Raw genomic sequence first — 14,105 nt, forward strand, 5'->3', positions numbered from 1 at the left:
TAATAATTTAAAAGCTTTTGCATTTCTACATATTGAATCTTTTATTTACATCAGTCAGATCAAGGATATGGGCAAGCATTCATTTAAAGCATTTACAAACTCTGCTATAATTTGAAGTGCTTTAAATTTGGAGTTTTTCAGCACTGTGCAACCATACAATCCTTTTTCCATCGGGGCACTTCAAAATGGCTGCAAAAGTCCAAACTTTTGTGTTGCAAGAAGATTACAGATAAAGGATTTGTTTTGCTGAATCCTGAAAGAGGTGTGGCTGGGACTTGGATTACAGACAGATTACACCATAGAGTACTCAAGGAGTTGGCGGGTGTCATAGCCCAGCCATTGGCAAAAATAGTTGAAAATTCGTGGTGCTCAGGTGAAGTACCTGAAGACTGGAAGAAGGCCAATGTGGTACCCATCTCAAGAAATGGTGGAAAGTTGATCCTGGGAATTACAGGCCAATCAGCTCGACCTCAATTCCCTGTAAGCTTTTAGAGAAAATTATCAAGGAGACCCTTCTGCATAAGCTGGCTGAAGGCAACATCCTAAGGGATAGCCAGCACGGGTTTGTCGCGGGTAGGTCTCGCCTGACCAATCTCATCTTCTTCTATGACGAGGTGACATATCACCTGGACAAGGGAGAAGAGATTGACTTCATGTATCTGGACTTTAAAAAAAATCCTTTGCTCTGGTATCTCATGACCTCCTCATGGAAAAATTGGCCAACTGTGGCCTTGGCTTCATCACAGTCCGATAGCTGGGTACTTGGCTCCGAGGTCAGACCCAGAGAGTAGTGGTCGATGGTAGCGAACCATCATGGCACTCCATGACCAGTAGTATCCCCCCAAGGTTTTGTCCTTCGACCGGTTCTTTTTAACATCTTTATCAATGATGTGGACATTGGTATCAGAAGTGCACTGGTTAAGTTCACCGATGACACTAAACTTTGGGGCATGGCATTCCACACCAGCTAGTGATCCAGGCTGACCTGGATAAATTTAGTAAGTGGGCGGATACAAACCTCATGCCTTTCAATATAAATAAATGTAAGGTACTCCACCTTGTGAGAAAAAACCCGCAGCATGCTTATAGGGTCAGCAGTGCTACACTTGGTAGCACCACAGCTGAAAGAGATCTGGGGGTCATGACTGACCACAAGATGAAAATAAGCCACCAATGCGATGTTGCAGCTGGCAAAGCACACAATACTCTGGCTTGCATTCATAGATGCTTCTCAAGTAAATCTCAGAATGTCATCCTCCCACTGTTCTCGGCTGTGGTGAGGCCACAGTTGGAGTACTGCATCCAGTTCTGGGCTCTGCAATTCAAGAAGGATGTCGAGACACTTGAGAGAGTCCAAAGGAGAGCCATGCGCATGATCAGAGGGCAAGAGAATAGGCCTGTACATCAGGATCTGGGGGAATGCCTGTTTACCAGAGTACCCCAAGGAAAAACAAGGACCAACAGTCATGAACTCCTCCAAGACTTTTCTAGCTTGGACATAAGGCAAAATTTCTTTACTGTCCGAGCCACCAAGAACTGGAATAGACTCCTTCTAGTGGTGGTTTAGGCACCCAATATCAGACCCATGCTATAAAATAATAAGAGTGATGGTTCATTTAAAATGAAAATTGTTGGCAGAGACCTGAAACACTCATCATATGTGCATATCCAAACTAAAAGAGCCAGAGCAAAAGGCTGAGCCAGTGTAACTAAAGTACTCAAGGAAACCACGTATACATTTCAACTGAACTAGCAACTAATGAAGACAAAAGACTTAATATACATTTCAAGCAAAACCTGTAAAAAAATGCCCTATTAACATGTATGTGACAAATGCACCTTGCTAAACACATCCGCACATTTCTCAAAACAGGCATCCAATGTCTAAGGTGTTACAAATGTCTCAATCATTCAATATATGTCTGAAGTTTTGTAAATAGACCATCTACAAGCTATTGCAAATTTGCCCCATTGATAAGCAAATACCCAAAGACAGGTCCAGTAACCAATGCCTTTAAGCATCTCGTTCAACCACTTAAGCCCCATCACATTTAACTACAAGAAACACAACTCTAAACCTGGACAAATCCAAAAAAACAGTAGCCAGGCAATTTAACAACTGTAATGTAATGGTCACCCTTTTCCTCCCTGTTTTGTTTGGACATTAGTTGACCAACCATCAAGGAAAAATGGTTTGAAGCCCTACAATTAAAACAGTATAAAAAGCAAGACAGAATTGCCAGCAAGGTGTGCAGTCCAGAGAAAATCAAGAAGCCATCCTGCACCACCTAGCGTGAGAGTGGAAGACCCACTCTCTGTGAAAGCTGACAAACTACTTCCTTCCTGCTTGGGTAAAAATCTCTTGCAACTAAGATAATACAAGGACTACTAGCTCATTTTATATTGGGAAAAAGTCCTTCTTCTGTCATTTAGTTTTATAGCTTGTTGGTAGTTATTAATAGCAAATAGGTTTGCTTTAATCAACCTAGTGATGTGCCAATTCTTAAAGCACTACATTTAAAAATCTGTTTTTTAAGTGCAACAGTAGCATCTGGAAGCTGATCAGACTCCAGTACATGGACATGTCCACAGTGGGACTGGATATGCAAAAGATGAGCCACACCATCTAGAGGGTACCACAGCTCATCTGCCTCACCAACCCCTAGGAAGTCATTGCTGGATTTGCCCACATAGGCTTTCCAAACAGCATAGGGGTCATCAGTGACGCTCCCATTCCTATCTTGTGCCCTGCCCACCACAGTACATCAACCATAAGAATTTCTTCTCCATTATGGTACAGGGGTCATGTCTATACATTCATTAATGGGTTTTTGGTAACGTGCATTAAATTTAGTACCTGCAGTATGAAGTACTAGAAAAATCACATTAGCATATTTTAATGTGCATTAGTGAAATCACACAGATTTTGTGTGATACTTTAATGTGCATTAAAATAGGCTAATGCACATTAAAGTGCATGTGTAGACATGTTCAGGGTATCAGAGGCCACCAGGGACAGTTCACACATCACCACCAGCTGGTTAGTCAAGGTCTATGGCACCAGGATGTTTGGAAACTCCGGGTTGATGCTCCTGAAGACCAGGGATCTTGGTTTTCCATTTGCCACAGAAAAACACAGATGTTTCCCTTTAGAGGAGAAAAATGTAGGAAACAGAGGTTTCCCTTTGCAGGCTGGCAGAGTTCCAGCCCACAAGGGGCTTGTTGGGGTTGGGGGGAACAGGACTTAAGGGGTGCCACATGCATGTGTGCATGTATATACATGCACATGGCCAGCAATACAGACACACAATGGAGAAGAGCAGCTTCCCCAGCTGCCTGCAGGTAAGTCTATGGGGGGAAGGAAGCATAGGCAGCATGGGCATAGGCAATGCATGGGGGTCGGAGGGGCAGACTGAAGTGGCCATGGTGAGGGAGGAAGTGGGGCAGGGTTAGTAGCTGAAGCTAGGGGTGTCCATGACCAGGGTGGGACTGTGCAGCTGCGGGACTGTCTGAGGGAGCAGGAAGAAGCCATGGGTGGCTTTTCCAGAGGTGGTGGAAAGGGTGCCTCCCTGCTGCTGTGCGTACTCCTGAGGAGGGGTTCTGTGCCAGAGGAGACACATAGTGGAACATGGGAGGGCATGTGACCTCCCATCCCCAGATTTGTGCATGGGGCAGAGAACGATGTGGACTGCCTGCTGCAGGGCTCAGGACTCTCCATCCTGCTGCCTTCCCCCAGGAGCCTCCATGGCCCAGTGGGCGGGACCCGGCTCAGAAGGGCAGAGTGGGGCAGGTAGGCTTGGTGACACTGCCGGGACCCCACAACAGCTGCACTGTCATGGTGAGGGACTCTCTGCCCACCTGGCAGTAGTAGGGGTGGCAACAGCATGGAGTTTTGCTCCCTGTTGCCACCCTCCCACACTGGGTCTCACTTGCTGGGCTGCGGAGGCCCCCAAAAAGAGGGTAGCAGGGTGGGGAGCCCCAAGCCCCACAGTGGGCAGCCCACATTCTCCCCCACTCCATGGGCTCTTCTCAGCTCCCTTCTGACCACACCAAGTTCAGAAGTGGAGGAGGCGGGCTCTGCACTCTGTTCCAGCTGCAGGTGCTGCTAGGTCCTGCAGCCCTGGCAGCTGAAGGCCCCCTCCAGCAGGGTTGGGAGGACAGGGGACTGTAGGTCAGGAGGGTCACCAGCAGGGCTGGGAAGGGTGGGGGACTGTGGATAGGTAGTGAGGGGCACTGGCAGAGCTGGGGGTGGGGGGGGCTGCGGGTTAGAAGTGAGGGGCAACGGCACAGGTGGGGTCCAGGCATTGCCATATCAGGGCTGTTCAGGGCCACAAAACAGCGGTAGGGACAGCCACAGCTGGAACCACGTCTTGATGAGTGAAGGGGGCAGGAGATGCTCTGAGTTTCTCTGATTTAAAAAAAACAAAAAACCCTCAAAATTAAAGGCCAAAATATATAAATATTTAGAATTTTATTATAAAGACTGAGACACAGTTAGGCTTCCAAATTGCTTTAAAATTGTAAATATATCAATAAAACATTGTGTTCAACTGATACCTATATTGTGGCATTTCATTTTAATTGCAGAAAAATGTGGATTTGGGGTTTTTAAATTGAAGAATTTGGGAGTTTTTACCCGAGAATTTTGTATTTTTAAACAGAGAAACCAGGATCCCTGCTGTTGACTGATGAGAAGATGACAATGGGCTAACCAGGATCAAGGTCACCAAATCCTTAGATGCAGGGGTAGCCAGGTCACCAAATCCTTAGATGCAGGGGTAGCAGTGGACATAGTTTTTCTGGACTTTCAGAAGGCCTTCATCACTATCTCTCACCCTGTTCTCATTAAGGAACTGGGGGACTGTGGTATCGACACCTACACAGTCAAATGGGTTGCCAACTGGCTGGAAGGCTGCACCCAGAGAGTGGTGGTGGATTGGTCATTTTCAACCTGGAGGGATGTTGGGCAGTGGGGTTCCACAGGGCTCGGTCCTCGGGCCCGCGCTGTTCAATATCTTCATCAGTGACTTGGATGAGGGGGTAAAAAGCACCCTGTTCAAATTTGCTGATGACACTAAGATGTGGGGGGATGTGGGCACGCTAGAAGGGAGGAATAGGCTACAATCGGACCTAGAAAGGTTACAAGGGTGGGCAGACGAGAATAGGATGGGATTCAACACTGACAAGTACAAGGTGATGCACCTAAGGAGGAAGAACCAGCACCATACCTACAGGTTGGGGAACTCCCCTCTCATCAGTGCAGAGGCAGAAAAGGATCTTGGAGTCAACACTGATGCCAAGATGAACATGGGCCAGCAGTGTGGGGATGCAGTCAGGAAGGCCAACCATACCTCGTCATTAATCCACAGATGCATCTCAAGCAGGTCCAAGGAGGTGATCCTCCCCCTCTATGCAGCACTGGTCAGGCTGCAGCTGGAGTACTGCGTCCAGTTTTTGGTGCCGCACTTCAAGAGGGATGTGGACAGGCTATGGGACCTGAACAGAAGTGACAATTTTCTCCCAATCTGGTCAGAGAAAGCAGTTTATAACTGTGACCAAAGACAAGTACATGGCTGCAGACAGCTTCAAAACTGGCCAATCAGGTGACTATCTGACCACAGTGGTCACCACTTCACAAGATGCCCTTACCAGAAGCCAGAAAGTTCCAGGGTGGGTTAACCTCTCCTAGGAGTTGACCTAGTTTAGCAAAAGAGCATGTTTAGTGAAGCCTCAGAAAGTGCAAGAAGCCTCTAGAGTGATCTGATACATTCTAGGGACAGGTAGAGTGCCGAGTGCAGTGGTTCAGAGTGCTGAGTGCAAAGAGGTGTCGTGTGCACCTGTGTTTAATTGGTGCCTCATATGACTGACAGCTGCCTATCCACCAATCTATAACAGTGCACAGTGAGAGAGAACCTGTCTCCCCCTGGGTCTCGCATGAGTCTCCTATGCCTCCCTGGGTACTCCTCGTCTCTTGTGTGCTTTCATGTCTCCTACCTCACATGTGGCTGGACGAGTAGTTTAGTAGCTCCTAGAGTCAAGCATCAGTCTCCTTTATTAGACCTCTACCATGCAGCAGCCAGAGTGAGAGCATGAGGGAAAGTGAGTGAGCTTGTGTACGGGCGCCCCTAGGCTGGAGTAGTCTAGATAATAAACTGGCCAGCTGGAAGAGCAACCAACTCTGACTGGAGAAGCAGCCAGAGAAAAGAGAGATAAATGGGGAGGCAGCCAGTCTCCCATCTGTATTTATTTGTGTGTCTTGGGTGAGGGCTGCATAGGTCAATATCCCTTGTGGGTGTGAGGTGCTGCCACAGCGGTGGAGTGCTGGGCGTGAGAGCCAAGATTGCTTTGGCACTTTCTGCATGGAATTTCCTCATTGATTGCCTTGTTCTTGTGTGTGTGTGTGTATATATATATTCTTGTTGCCTACTGTTGTTGATGGTATTAAATTGTTGATGTTATGGTTGGTTGTTAAGAATCTAATACATTATTACCCCTCCTATTTGTGTCCCTTGCAGTCTTGTATAATTTCCCCAGTTAATTATTATGCCCAGGCCTGTTTAGCCCTCTATCAACCACCTTCCTTCAGCAATTCGGCCATTTAAGGACAACTGGGTACCTTCTAATTGGTTGTCCCGACTGCCTGCTAACAACCCCTCATTATATGAGGTATCAGATGAAGACAATTCAAAATGTAGCATCTTCTGTAACTTGGGTCTGCAGAGGTCCCAGCCTGTCACTGTTTTCAGAATGGGAAAGGAGGGAGTTCAGTCTGGGTTTTTTTTAGCATCCCCCCCTTCCGAGGTCAGGAGGCTCCAATTCACCCACTCCACCCTTCTGCACTGGCTGGGGAGCCCCAAGAATGAGCTCCCTCCTCTGCCTTTCCCCCCTCCCATTGTAAAAACAGAGCATGGCAGAAAGCTGTGGGAGCCTGTCTACAGGCTCCCAGCCCTCAGCTAGATTCCCCTCCCCACTGGAACCAATAGCGAACTTCTGTTTGGGTTTGTTTGGGTTAATGCTGTAACTCAAAACACTTCGCAGAAAATGTTGTGAGTTACAGTTGGGAGCTACACTTCTGTCTGCACCTCTAGTATCTCCCTTGGCTTGTAGAGCCTTGCACCAGGTACCTGGATACCAGGAAAATACTATTCAATTACTGGCTGAGTAGCTGCCACATGACTGTGGAGTTCATCTTTTATGCACCTAGGTCCACTAGAAGGCACTGCTTGGAAGTGGGGGTTGGATGCCACTGGGCACATCTACATGTGAAATTAATGCAAATTAATAAATTGCAGTGCATGTTGCATTGGTGTTTATTGCTCCCAGGTGCCACATCTTCACGTGCGCCTGCAACTTCAGCACACTGAGCTGGACTGGAGCAGCCCCAGCTAGCAGGGGTCCCCAAGGGCCAGCCTGGGGCTGCTCTGACCCAGGTCAAGGTGCTGCAAAGGGGCTGGCTGAGGCATGAGAGGCCTTAGTGTGGGCAGGAAGCCCCACACTGAAGCACCCACATGCCCCAGGAAGCCCCGTCAGCATCTACACATACGTTGCTCACACTAGGATAGTGCTTGTATTTACAAGTGATAATCTGCAGTGGACTTAGTTTCCTGGGGTCTAATAGGGCTGCATGTTTAGACGCTGAGACTTTACTGCAGAACTAATTAGGCAGCTCCGCATGAAACACCTAATGTAGGTGCACCCACTGAACATTAATTACATACCCTGGAAGGTTGTTTCAGCCTGTATCCTGCCCAACATCTGCAAGGCCAAGGGAGATGTTTAGGTCACCTAGACACAGCAAGCTGCTACAAATTGTAAGATTTGGAGCCCAGGGTGCAAAACTGCCAGGACATTCTCATTAGAGAACTAGAATCCACAGGATGGGTGTCAGGCAAATCTAGGGGTTGGCATGCCTTTGCACCCAACAGCAATTAGACAACGTACTGTGATCTTGGAGAAGTGCAATTAGTTGCAAGTCACGGAGGTGGTTCCTTGAAGCCACAGGGAAATGGGAAGCAGAGCACTGTGGAATGCTGCAAGTCCAACCAATCCCTAGTCCCCAACTGAACTCCTCTGAAGAGTACAAATGTTACAAGAAGCCTTTCATAGTAAGGCACTTCAAAGGTGCTCCTGCTTTGTTTTTTTTTTCCAGGCTGATTTCTGCAGAACAGTCATTTTTAATAACACAATGGGTGCATCTACACATTATTAGTGCGATGCAATAAGCTCCAGCACAGTTCACACCAGAGTCAGCTGCTCCTTAGGGCAGCATTTACACCTGGGACTGGGCCTGGGCCTACAAGTCTGAGCCAGGGTGGAGCAACCCCCAGCTGGCAGGGGTCACCCCTGGGCTCTGGGTGGTGGCGTCAGGGCTGGCTGGGGCAAAAGGGTGCTACAGTGTGGGGCTAGCCGGCAGGCAGCCCTTGCACCTTAAGCACCCTCATGCCCCAGCAAGCCTCTATCACTATCTACACGTGCATTTCTACATATGAACTAAATTACCCTACTGTAGGACAGTACTGTCCCTGACAATACTATCCTACAGTGGAGTTAATTGATTTACTGTGCCCTAATACTGCACACATGTAGACCATGATGCTTTACTGCAGAGCTAATTACTTAACACCACATTAAAAGAGAACATGTAGATGTACCTTATGGGCGTGCCGAGACAAGCGTGCATGTGCCTCTTGCAGCGTCTCAAACCCCTTTGAGACAAAAAAATGTTCCCCACACCGCAAATTTGCAATGCATGGGCAAAAACAATATCCTGGGGGAAAAAGCAGGGCAGGGCATGGTCTTCCACAGAGCATCTCTGTAGTTTCCCTGGTGCTGAAGCACACTGCCTGCCCGTGTGGGGCAGGCAGCAATGCAAGCTGCAGGGACCTGGACCCAGCTTCATGCTAGGTAAGTAGGGGGTTGGGGAGCTGGAGAAAGGTGGGGAGGGGACTATGGGGCTCCACCCAGCCCAAGCCCCTGTTCATTCCCTCCACCCGCATTCATTCCCCCAGCTCCACATTACCCCCACCCCCTGATCGCTCCCCCTGCTCCCTGTTTGTTGCCCCCACTCCTTGTTTGTTCTCCTCCCTATTCGTTCCCCCAGCTCCCCATTCATTCCCCCTGCCCCCATTCATTCCACCAGCTTCCCATTCCCTAGCTCCCAGTTCATTCCTTCTACTCCACATTCATTCTTCCCTGCTCCCTGTATGGTCCTCCAGCTCCCCGCTCGCTCTCCCAGCCCCCCCCACTCACCAGCAGTAGCAGCAACCTTAGAGGCTGGAGTTGAGCAGGGGAATGAGCAGGAGGCTGGAGACAGCAGGGGAACGTCTCCAGCTCATCTCCAGCCTCTTGCTCATTCTCCTGATTGTCTCCATCCTCCTGTTTGTTCTCCTGCTCGTCTCCAGCCTCCCAAGGCTGGAGACAAGCAAGAGAATGAGCAGGAGGCTGAAGATGAGCAAGGGAAGGAGCAGGAGGCTGGAGACAAGCCCCTGGACATGAGCTGGACTTCCTCTGCTGTCTCCAGCCTCCTGCTAGTTCTCCTGCTCTCTCCAGCCTCCTGCTTGTCTCCAGCCTTGGGAGGCTGGAGATGAGAAGGAGAATGAGCAGGTGGTTGGAGATGAGCAGGGGAAGGAGCAGGAGGCTGGAGACAAGCCCCTGGAGATGAGCTGGAACCCACGCCCACAGCAGAGGCAAGCAGGCAGTGGATCATGGTTGTGGCTCTGACTTGGCTCCAGCCCCAGCCCCAGCCTCACACAGTCACCATCCCACACCTCTGCCCTGTTAGTCCAGCCTCACTGACCTGTCCTGATCCTGAACACCACTGCCCAGGGGACCCATCCCTTATAAGGAGTTTTGATGAGTTGTTGTGCAGGGTAGGGTGGCGCCAGTGCTGACTCAGGCCACGACAGCTCACTAAAATTGCCTACATGGCTGTCGAGCTCAAATAATTGCTCACCCCAGGCTAGAGCCTTGCATAAGAGACAACATAGATGCACAGGAGATATCAGCAGCAGTAAATCACCCTGAGACTAAGCCAGCAAGCTGAATCAGGAAACACCTGCAGCAGCTAAGGGAAGTATATAAACACAGGCCAGCAGGGGGTAGTGCCAGGGAGGTATATAAACACAGGCCCAAAGCCAGGAGAGGCAGTCTGGAGACTGCCGAGGCAAGAGCTCCAGAGCCAGGAGAACGCAGGAACTCTCCTAGCTGGCACTTGGGTTGTCTTGAAGGAAGGTAGACAGATTGCTGATACCCCACTGGGGCACAGTATCAGGGGTAAGGGGAAGCCTTATCATGCAGGCAGGTTGTTTAATGTTTGGACTCAGAGGGGGTTTAGTATGTGTTTGCTAGAAGGCTTACTCTTTGGTTAGTGTCAACCGGTTGTTTGGGAGTGGCTGAAAGGGGAATGAGTGGAGGCCATGGTGGGGCACTTGAGGGGCACAATGATGGTTTAAACCCACCGTGAAGTGCCAGGGGCATGCCAGTGTTCAGAGGCCTTGATTCAGGACATACCATAGATTTTAAGCCTGGGAGGGGGGTATTTTAAAGCCCAAAGAGAGGACAAGAGAGACTGAAGCTTAGGTTGGGCAAGAGCCAGGCAAGGGCCAGGAGGACCAGTACCAAATAAGGACAGAACAAGGGCCAGGGGGTCCTGTGCATAAAAAGGAGAGAGACAAGGGCCAGGAAGGCCCAGAAGCTGAAGCAGGTTCAGCACGTGTATTGCCCAGCTGGATTAGGCAGTTAAGTGCTTGAACTGAAAGCCAGGTAACACACAGTGGCCCTAGGCTAAGGGAACCAGTGAAAGAAAAGGGGCTGAGGCTGGGAAGGCTGTGACCCTGATAAAGGTATAGAGGCCTGAGTAACCTGGTATCAGGTTGGGGCCAAGTGCCCACCAAAGTCATTAACTGGTAATACTTGTGAGGCATGGGAATGGCTATAGGGGAGAACAGAGACCATGGATTTCATAGACATAGGGCTAGAAGAGACCTCCGAAGATTAAGGCCAGCCCCCCACCCAAAGCGCAGAAAGTCAGCTGGGGTCATAGGATCCCAGCAAGATAAGCATCCAATTTGCTTTTGAAGGTGTTCAATGTAGGTGCTTGAACCACCTCCGATGGCAGGCTGTTCCAGACCTTGGGGACTTGGAGAGTAAAGAAATTCTTCCTTATGTCCAGCCTGAAACAGTCTTGCAGGAGTTTGTGACCGTTCGACCTCGTCATCCCTCGGGGCGCTCTGGTGAACAAACGTTCCCTGAGATACTGGTGGTTACCCCTGATAAACTTATAGGAGGCCATCAGATCACCCCTGAGCCTATGCTTTTCCAGGCTAAAAAGCCCCATGGCTCTCAGCCTGACATTGTAAAGTCTGTTTTCCTGACCTCTGATCATACGTGTGGCTCTTCTCTGGACTCTCTCAAGCTTCTCCACATCCTTTTTGAATTGTGGAGCCCAAAACTGGAAGCAGTACTCCAGCTGCAGCCTCACCAACGCCAAATACAGGGAGAGAATGACGTCCCGGAAGCATCTATGGATGCAAGCCAGCATTTTGGTCACTTTCCTAGCTTCGCACTGCAGGCTTATGTTCGTCTTGTGGTCAATGATGACCCCCAAGTCTCTTTCTTCCGTAGTGCTAGCCAGCATAGCACTGCCAAGCCTTTAAGGATGCTGCAGGTTTTTCTTTCCAAGGTGGAGAACCTTGCATTTTTTGGTGTTAAACACCATCAGGTTCTCGTCTGCCCATCTGCTGAGCCTGTCCAGGTCAGTTTGGATCACCTGCCTGTCTTCTGGTGTGGCTGCTTTGCCCCAAAGTTTGGTGTCATCGGCGAACTAGGCCAGTCCGCTTCGGACTCCAATGTCCACATCATTAATGAAGATGTTGAACAATATGGGTCCAAGGACAGAGCCTTGGGGGACCCCACTGGTCACAAGACACCATGATGAGTGACTTCCATCAATTACTACCCTCTGAGTCTGACCATGGAGCCAATTTCCCAGTCAGCGGATCGTGGTGGACCCAAGACCACAATTGGCCAGTTTTGCCAAGAGGTGATCATGGGATACCAGATCGAAGGCTATTTTGAAGTCAAGATATATGATATCAATCTTTTCTCCCTTGTCCAGGTGATAGGTCACCTGGTCGTAGAAGGAAATGAGATTGGTCAAGCGAGACCTACCCGCAACAAACCCATGCTGGCTATCCCTTAGGATGTTGGCGTCGGCTATTCCATTAAGGAGGACCTCTTTAAATAAACTTTTCTAAGATCTTCCCCGGGATAGAAGTCAGGCTGATAGGCCTATAATTAGCCGGATCCACTTTCCTCCCTTTCTTGAAGATAGGCACCACATTGGCCTTCTTCCAGTCTTTGGGCACTACACCAAAGCACCAGGAGTTTTCAAAGATCCGTGCCAGAGGCTCAGCTATGACGCTTGCCAACTCCTTGAGTACCCTGGAGTGTAGATTGTCAGGGCCGGCTGCTTGAAGGTATCCAGATTCTCAAGGTGTTCCTTCACGAGGTCAGTGTCCCGGGACACGAGGGACGCAAGAGTACTCACCGGCAGCTTGGGAAACAGCATGTGAGGGGTGGAAGACAGAATCAGCGCGGCTCATCAGCCACCTGTTTATACAGCTGTGGCTGGCCGGTGACGTCAGCGCTGAATGCCGTCTGGCACAGATAAAAATGGCAGTGCACGCTGTGGAGCCGGCACGGAGGGAGTACAGCCACCGATGCCCTCACATCAAAGACGAGCTGAAACGCTGGACTGGGAGAGCAGGAATGGCCAGGACAGAAGCAAGGAGGAGGAAGAGGAGCAGCTTGACAGCGCTGCAGACAAGGCAGCAGACGGACGCCAGGATCGCCTTGGAAGGACGACAGGAGGCACACCTGGAGAGATCCGCCCTGAGAGAGGGGGACTGTGAGGAATCTAGGGAGGGTTACCTCTGGAGGGAACATCGCCGCTGGACCAGGAGATGCCTTACAGTAGGCAGGGAACAGGGTGCCTAAAGGGATGAGGCAGGAAGAGTCCCGCTGAAGTGCGGGGGGGAGGTAGTTAAAGGGACAGTACAGCCGGTTTTGTGTTAGAGCTTCCCTTTTTCTTTTCCTTTTGATTTTCCTCTACCCTGAGCTCCAAGGGGTATAGGAGGGTAGCAGACCCATACTGTAGGCTAGATAGTGTCGGGAGGGGCCCGAGCAGGACCCAGTCGAGGGTCCCAAGAGTGAGACGCCAACCAGCTTGTTACCGCTACACAGGAGGCGTGATGCTGGAGTGTAGGGGTGGCGGAGCCCCGTGAGTAACCGCCGGGAGGAACCTTGGGTCAACGAGCATGCCTAATGAACGGCCCTGGACACTGAGGTCATCAAGTCATGGCAGGTGAGCACAGGGTCAAGGATTCGGGTGGTAGTCACCAGCTACGACAGAGGCGTGAGCCCAAGAGGTGCGTAACATCAATCGTCTGAGCGAGAGAAATAAGTGAGCAACTAGTTGAGGCCTGGCGGTGACAGTCAGCATTAACGAGGGAAGGGGATCTCCCTCACCTGGACTCCCTGTCCCATAGCAGGCATGGGCATCCCATGGGACTGATGGAACACCGATGGAAAGTACCCATTTAATAGGACCGAACCAGTGCAGAATAATTCTCCTTGGACGTGAATCCCATCCTCCATCCTTTGTAGGCCTTTCTTTTTGGCCTCAGGGGGTCTGCTAGGTCCCTGGAGAGCCAGGGGGCTGCTGTGCCCTCTTGCTCCCTTTCTTCCGAGATGGAATAGAATTAGCTTGTGCATTGAGGATCGCTCCCTTGAGGAGTGACCACTCATCTTGAACTCCCCTTTCCCTGGGGTCATGGTCCCTTAGGGTCTCACTGACAAGCCTCCTGAGCTTGTCAAAGTCAGCTTTCCTGAAGTCAAGGACTTCCATGTTGCTGACTGACTTGCCAGCCTTACGGCAGATGATGAAGGTGTTCAGCTCGTGGTCGCTGTCACCCAACTTCCCATCGATCACTAGGTCGCCAATTAGGTCATCCCCAGTAGCCAGTACCAGGTCGAGCAGCACTTTGCCTCTCATTGGCCTATAGACTTGAGTCAGGTAGAGGTCATCCATGCACAAGAGGAAGCTT

The 14,105-nt window shown here is 50.1% G+C and overlaps 1 protein-coding gene across 7 annotated transcripts in view; it reads right to left on the minus strand.

The window, feature by feature from the left end:
• The window catches only part of CENPP (centromere protein P), a 319,520-nt gene that overhangs the window by 94,669 nt on the left and 210,746 nt on the right, over window positions 1-14,105 (minus strand). The gene's annotated exons all lie outside the window — the stretch shown is intronic.

This window comes from Crocodylus siamensis, chromosome 11, assembly GCF_052110815.1.
Source record: "Crocodylus siamensis isolate JL-2025a chromosome 11, ASM5211081v1, whole genome shotgun sequence".
NCBI lineage: Eukaryota > Metazoa > Chordata > Crocodylia > Crocodylidae > Crocodylus > Crocodylus siamensis.